Source organism: Danio aesculapii, chromosome 5 (genome assembly GCF_903798145.1).
Source record: "Danio aesculapii chromosome 5, fDanAes4.1, whole genome shotgun sequence".
Taxonomy (NCBI): Eukaryota; Metazoa; Chordata; class Actinopteri; order Cypriniformes; family Danionidae; genus Danio; species Danio aesculapii.
The window spans coordinates 49561951-49570104 of record NC_079439.1 but is presented as its reverse complement, the minus strand read 5'-3'; positions in this window follow the sequence as shown (position 1 = coordinate 49570104).

The following is an 8154-nucleotide window of genomic DNA, read 5'->3' as shown; positions in this document are numbered from 1 at the left end:
ATGGATGGGAAGAAAATTGAGGCTGTTCTATCCTGGTCAGAACCCACTTCCATTAAGGAGCTCCAGAGGTTTCTTGGGTTTGCTAACTTTTATAGACGGTTTATCAAGGACTACAGCAGGATTACATCACCTCTCACTAATCTCCTCAAGGGTAAACCCAAAGGACTGGAGTGGACCAAAGAAGCAGCCGCAGCCTTCCGCCTTCTTAAGAAGGAGTTCACAAGGGCCCCACTCCTGACTCATCCTGACCCAAATCTTCCTTTCGTGGTGGAAGTGGACGCATCCACCACCGGCGTCGGGGCAGTATTATCTCAACATCATGATACACCGCCCCGACTGCATCCCTGTGCCTATTTCTCTCGGAAGTTGAGCCCGGCGGAGCAGAATTACAGCATAGGAGACAGGGAGCTTCTAGCAATCAAGCTAGCCTTGGAGGAGTGGCGTCACTGGTTGGAGGGAGCCAAACATCCGTTCCAGGTGATCACAGATCACAAAAACCTCCAATACATCAAAGAGGCCAAGAGACTATGTCCACGTCAAGCCAGATGGTCACTTTTCTTCTCACGTTTTGATTTCTCCATTTCCTATCGTCCAGGACCCAAGAATCTAAGAGCAGACGCTCTCTCTCGTTTACACGAGCATCACGATCATGAAGAACTCCCAACGAAGATTCTTCCCGAACACATCTCCATTTGTCCGATCACCTGGAACGCTCCTCCAGTCGTTGCCACTCCGGAAGCCCCTGCTCCGCCGGGATGCCCTCCTCATCGGCAGTTCATACCACCTGAACACCGGGTAGATCTGATCCACTCCTTACATACCTCGCTAGGCACTGGACATCCAGGGATCAACAATACTCTCTCGCTAGTATCCCAACGATTCTGGTGGCCAAACATGGCAAGGGATGTGAGGCAATATGTTCAGGGCTGTAAGGACTGTGCCCAATCCAAGAGCCCACGTCATCTACCCGCTGGAAAGCTCCATCCCTTGCCGATTCCGAACCGTCCCTGGTCACACCTAGGAGTGGACTTTATCACTGACCTCCCTTCGTCAGAAGGTAATACCTGTATTCTAGTCATAGTAGATAGATTCTCAAAGTTTGTCAAACTAATCCCTCTGAAAGGTCTTCCCACAGCCTTTGAAACTGCCGACAATATCTTTAATCAAGTCTTCAGGTCATTTGGTATTCCAGAAGATATTGTGTCGGACAGAGGTCCACAGTTCATCTCACGTCTATGGAAAGCCTTCTTCAAGCTCCTAGGTGTGGCCGTCAGCCTCTCTTCTGGATATCATCCCCAAACCAACGGGCAGACAGAGAGGAAGATTCAGGAGGTGGGACGGTTCCTGAGGACCTTCTGCAGTGGTCACCAGAACTCCTGGAGCCAGTATTTGGGCTGGGCAGAATATGCCCAAAATTCACTGCGGCAACCCTCCACCGGACTCACGCCATTCCAGTGCGTCCTGGGCTTCCAACCACCGCTCTTTCCCTGGGATGGCGAACCATCTGATGTCCCCGCAGTGGATCACTGGTTCCGGGAGAGCGAGAGAGTCTGGGACGAGGCTCATCAACATCTGCAGAGGGCAGTCCGTCGAAGCAAGGTAACCGCCGATAGGAGAAGGTCTGAAGAACCCAGATACACACCCGGACAAAAGGTGTGGCTATCCACCCGGGACATACGCATGCGACTGCCCTCTCGCAAGTTAAGTCCCCGATTTGTTGGTCCCTTCACCATCGTGGAACAGGTTAACCCCGTCACCTACAAACTACAATTACCCTCTCACTACCGTATTCACCCTACATTCCACGTATCACTCCTGAAACCCTATCACGATCCTGTTCTTCCCTCCACAGAGCCTGACCACGAAGAGGAACCCCCTCCTCCACTGCTCCTAGAAGAAGGAGCCGTCTACGCAGTGAAGGAGATCTTGCGTTCCCGACGTCGTGGTGGCCAGTTGGAGTACCTGGTGGACTGGGAAGGGTACGGCCCCGAAGAAAGGACATGGGTTCCCAGAGCTGATATTCTCGATCCTAGTCTCATGGTGGAGTTTCATGAGAGCCACCCTGAGTTCCCAGCGCCTAGAGGCAGAGGGAGACCACCACGGCGTCGGAGGTGTCGGCCCTCAGGAGCGGGCCCTGGGGAGGGGGGTACTGTCATGGATTGGTCAGGCTCTCACGACCCCCACTCACGAAGATCACCATCACCTGACTTCTAATGAGCACACAGCTGCATCACATTCACGAGCACCAGATAAAAGCACAGCACTCCAGTCGCTCATTGTCCGGGCTCGTCTCGACGAAAGCGGACAACTGAGCGACCACTCAGCGTAGTCATCCTCAGCTAAAACAAACGATTTACTTACCTGTTCTCTTTGTATTCCTCCTAGTCTTCCTGGTCCTCCCGAATCGTCCTGTCTTCCAGTCCTTCCAAGTCTGTGTCATCCTCTGTCAGCTGTGTCTGGTGTGTGCTGTCCATCCTCGTGTATTCCTGTTACCCAGCCACGGAGGAAAAGACCCCAACATCATTCCTGATCCTCCTGGCTATCCTTCATGTGCTCCTTGTTGTCATTTAATAAACACCCTAACGTTTCCTTACCTCTGTCTCCTGTCCGCTTCATAACAGCTTCAGCCAACCTGTTATTGACCAAAATAAACATTTTACATTCACCAAGTGTAGTTTTGTGCCAATAAACAGCCGTGTTACTACAGTATCAATGCAAACATGCAGAGAGGAGGAAGATTAAACTGGCCTTGTGTCTGAGGTCAGGTTGTTGTTGTTGCTTTTTGGATCTCTGAAAACATTCACCTTCACTCAATGTTTGGACCAATATATATGACAGAAACCTATTCTAAATTTTGTATCATCAATTGCAATGAGTGAATGCTATAAAACCAAGCAGTTTTGTATTGGTCGGTGTGGTGAATCTGGACAACAAACTTGGACTTGATACAAAATCGATGTGGGAAAAACTATCATGCTAACTTACTATTGCATGATTGCTTATTTTTTACCAAAAGAATCACACCCAAATATGAGCAACAGTAATTTTCAAGTTTTGTGCCATGTTGTTTAAATAGCAAATTCATTTGCACCCCTTTGTGGACTCATGGGTGTGCTGGTCTATAAAGCAGGTGTCTTAAGGTGCATTGTTGGCGTGTTGCTATTTTAAGGAACTGAAATAGACTGTATTATTATTATTATTACATTATTAGCAGTATTATTTATTATATCCATATTTACATCTGTTTAATAAAAACAAGCTTAGATTTGTCCGCCTGTCGGGTTTGGGAGATGTATGCATCACCATATAGGGCATAAGAATAGGAATTGTGTTTGGATATAACATATAATTGTGTTTTTTGACCACACTTCATTATTATTGTTCATTTATCCATTTGCTGGAAATTAGAACTGAATTTAGAATTAGTTTTGAAACAAATCTTTGTGCTTAAACTAAATTAAATATGTAGGCTAACGGATGTCTTCAGTGGAATGCATACAACATTGTTTCCTTATCCACCAAAGTAAAGGAGTAAAAGTAAAGTAAAGAGAAAGTAAAGATGTTAAATGGAGGAGGCTCGTTCTTTATCCTCACACTGCAAATGGTTTGTTTAACATTTTCTTGCTAGTGAAGCTTTCAGTTTTTCCTCATACAAAATCCGCCATGTAAATAGCAAATGCGCCATGGCACAACACAACTGATTCTTAAAGGGAATGGGAGATGAGACTCTGATTGGTTTAATGAACGTTATGTGCAAAACACACCCATAACTTATTATGAGCATAAGCACAAGCTTGTTAGACTATGTGCTGAGGCACAGAGCGCATTTTTCTGTCCTTAAAATAGCAAAAGTGGATTCGGACACACCCTTAATGCTTTTGCACCATGCGCTTTAGACTTTGCACTTAGATCATTAAAATAGAGCCCACTTTCTTCTAAATCTTGAACTGTATTTTGCCAAAGAAAGAAAGAAAGAAAGAAAGAAAGAAAGAAAGAAAGAAAGAAAGAAAGAAAGAAATTAACATCTTGGGTGATAATGGGGCTGAGTAAATCATTAGGCCATTTTCATTCTGGAAGTGAACTAATCCATTTAGTCAGCTTTTAAAGAAGGTGCTGGAATGAAGTGGAAAAAAGTCAAATAAAAAAGTATGATTTTAGTCATCAAAAGTGTACAATACTTCCTCACACCCCAATCAAAATGTTGGATTTCATGACAGCTATATTAGTTGACAACTGTAGAGTAATTTTTACACTTTAGATAAAAATATAAAGATAAAAAGATAATAAAGAAAGATGAAACATGAACAAACCCAAACTGTAAAATGCAATTAGTTACTTTAAAAAAAATTAAATTAAATCAGCACGGTGGCGCAGTGGGTAGAACAACAGCCTCACAGCAAGAAGGTCGCTGGTTCGAGCCCCATCTGGGTCAGTTGGCATTTCAAAAATATCAGTTTGCATAGCGACACAGTCACGCAGTGGGTAGTACGATCGCCACACAGCAAGAAGGTTGCTGATTCGAGCGTTAGCTGGGTTTCTATGTGGAGTTTGCATGTTTTCCCCGTGTTCAAGAGGGTTTCCTCCGGGTGCTCCGGTTTCCCTCACAGTCCAAAGACATGCGGTACAGGTGAATTGGATAAGTTAAATTGGCCTAAGTGTGTGTGAGTGTGTGCAAGAGTGTGTGGGTGTTTCCCAGTGTTGGGTTGCAGCTGGAAGGGCATCCGCTGTGTACAACATATGCTGGATAAGTTGGCGATTCATTCCACTGTGGCAACCGCTGATTAATAAAGGGACTAAGCCGAAAAGAAAATGAATGATTGAACTTAAAAGTGACAAGTTGACTTTACTTAAAAAGTGAGTAAACACTTTGTAACTTGTAACTGCTAAGTTGACTTCAGTTAATTTTATAGTAATTATAAACATGGTGTAAGGTTTACTCACTAACTAATTGCTTTAAAACCAATGAGTTTACTATTTTTTTTTTTAAGTAAATTCAACATTGCTTTAAAGGGCTCCTATTTTACCCCTTTTTGAAGCTTTAAGATAACTCTTTTGTTTCTCCAGAATGTGTCTGTAAAGTTTCAGCTCAAAACACCCATCAGGTTATTTATTATACCTTTCAGAATATTGGCATTTTCTGCTCTGAGCACAATGTAACTGTTTTTGTTGCCTGTGCCTTTAATGCTAGTTCTGCCTGTCAGAATAAACAGCACAGTGACAGAAATGAAGGAAGCAGATCTCATGTAACATTTGTGAGAAATACTACAGTAAGAACTTTACCAATGATTACTTGATATGTGTTGTTAATTCAAGCCTTTCTGCAATGATGAGTTACGACTTTACAAACTTCACGCACACACACACAGACACACAAATACAGTTTTTGCATGTAAATGTGAAAGGATACACGTTAATATTCAATGCTATATTGATATCCGTTATATTAATGTACAAAAAAAAAGCTAATTTAATGTCTACAAACCGGGATTGAAGCGTCATTTTTATAGTTCTACTGACATGTGGCTGTGGAGATAAGTAAAGACGGTAAAATCGCTGTAATTCATTACAAACATGCACTGTTTTAACCATTTGATGCACAAGCTATAAAACCCCATTCTAATGCACAACATGGGTCTGAAATGACCAATTTCCATTTGCAATGTTATTTCCCTCTTCCCTGGGCATTTTTTGCCTTTATCTTTTGAAAGCATTTTATTTCAGCATTATATATTCACTAATCCATACATTTCATTATCCATGAATATTCAAAATATTTATTTTTTCATTTACCACAAATTATTGATTTATTTTTTCTGAGGTTTTGTATTACCACATTACGCTTACACACATGGGTCAAAAATGACCCATCTGTGAAAACATGAAAAAACTATAAATAAATAATTAAAAAATAATAATTGTAAAATTATAGCATACATGTTTTAGCAGTTATTCAGACAGACACATTTAAGATCTGAAATATGTTTATTTACCATTTGTCAACACATATCAATCACTGATAAATGATAACACTGAATTTATTATCATTTATTGTTATCACTGTAGTGCATGTGCCTAAATGAACGAACAAAACACTGACACAATAAAACTACACAGGAACAGTGCCATCTCATATCGCCATCTCAGTGCGTCCATTCCTCAAAAATGACAACTACACGTTTATGCTTGTACACAGGCCTCTTGCACATAGAACACCAGATATTGACTTTTCTTCATCAGGCAGCTGGGCAGATCTTGCACCTCTTCTTCTTCCAGTGTCCTGCCTGATGTCCTCTTGTGGCAGGGTGGTGGCTGTATTTTGTTTTATTCCACATCTTCCCATTGCCTCTGTAATCTGGTTTTGAAGATGCAGTGTGTCCTCCAAGTGCCTCTTCATGTAGCAAGATCCTTGTGGCTTCTTGCTGTACCCTGAGTAGGGTGATACACACTCATACTCAGTCTAGCAACTATAGATTGACCCTGTTGCACATAGCCTAGATCACAGGTGTCAAATCCAGTTCTTGGAGGGCCGCAGCTCTGCACAGTTTTTAGTTCAAACCCTGCTTCAACACACTGAAGCTTCGGTCACACTAGACTTTTTTCCCGTAGACTTCCATTCATACGCACACGAATGTGTCAGACGGGAAACGCAAGCTCGTACGACAAGTTTCGTGCGGACCACTGTGTTGGAAAGTTAAAGATTGGTGAACTCTGACCTGCGAAATAGCATAACATGATTGTGTGAGACTAATGGAAGATCAAAACATGACCTCTTTGTACAGAAATGTAAAACATGGACCAATCACTCGCTTTTTTAAAATCTCTAATTATCTTGTTTAATCCCCCCTTTTCACAGAACCGGCATTACCTGTAGGTATCAAACAAGCCTGAACGACTCAATTAGTTTGATCAGGTGTGTTTAATTAGGGTTAAAGCTGAACTGCAGAGCTGCGGCCCTCCAGGAACTGAGTTTGACACCTGTAGTCTAAATTATTAGTATCAGATATTTCAGACTGTGAATCAAAACTAAGAATTCCCTCATCTATCTCATCTGGCAGCACATCTACAGCCATTTCAGCTGTAAATATAGAATGAAAGGGACGAGTCATACTGACACTCTGGATAAAAGAGATCCAAAGCACAAGAATATTTTTATATCTATCTATCTATCTATCTATCTATCTATCTATCTATCTATCTATCTATCTATCTATCTATCTATCTATCTATCTATCTATCTATCTATCTATCTATCTATCTGTCTGTCTGTCTGTCTGTCTGTCTGTCTGTCTGTCTGTCTGTCTGTCTGTCTGTCTGTCTATCTATCTATCTATCTGTCACAAAGTATATTTGTCTATAAAATAAACATGTATATGCATAAAACCATTTTCATACTCACAAGCATCAGATAGAAGAAGTCAGCCATGTTGAAACGTGCCAGTTGAACAGGATTTATCAGTAAATGTGTTCCTTTTTGCAACAAATATGAAACAGCAAAGGTTCCTATATGGCAAATTTTTGACTCTTATTTTAAAATTTGATAAAAAATACAAAAACTGGACTAAACATAAGTTTAAGCTTAAAACAAGATATTTTATGAAAACCTGAAATTGTAAACAACAAAATGCATTTAATTTAAAGATTCTGCAAAAAAATGCTCAGCCATGATTGAAATAACTTATGAAATGAATGCAGGTCATTTTAGACCCATGATGTGCATTAAAAGGGTAGTGACACAAAAATGATTTTTACTCAAAAAGTAAAAAAGAAAAAAAAAAATAATACAAGGATTTGTGCTGATGAAAAACAAGTTTATCGAAGAATTCCTGGAATACTAAGTGATGAAGTTAAAATCTTGCAAAAATATAGAAAAAAATTACTTAGTTGTGCATGTTATGCATCAAAGGGTTAAAAAGGTTTTAAACTTGTAAAACTCATTCTTGATCACATTTGATGATGATTGATGATCACAGAGAGCTGAACAGATCTTTTAATCACGTCCTGTCTTTTTATACCATTATACATGTTACTGTGGAGACATGTTAATACACGGCTGTCAATCAATTCGGTGGGCGGGGAAACCGCACTTCTATGTCACATTGCGGTCTGCCTCAAAATAGGAGGGATTTGGACCTTATTTTAACATCAGGAGATTTA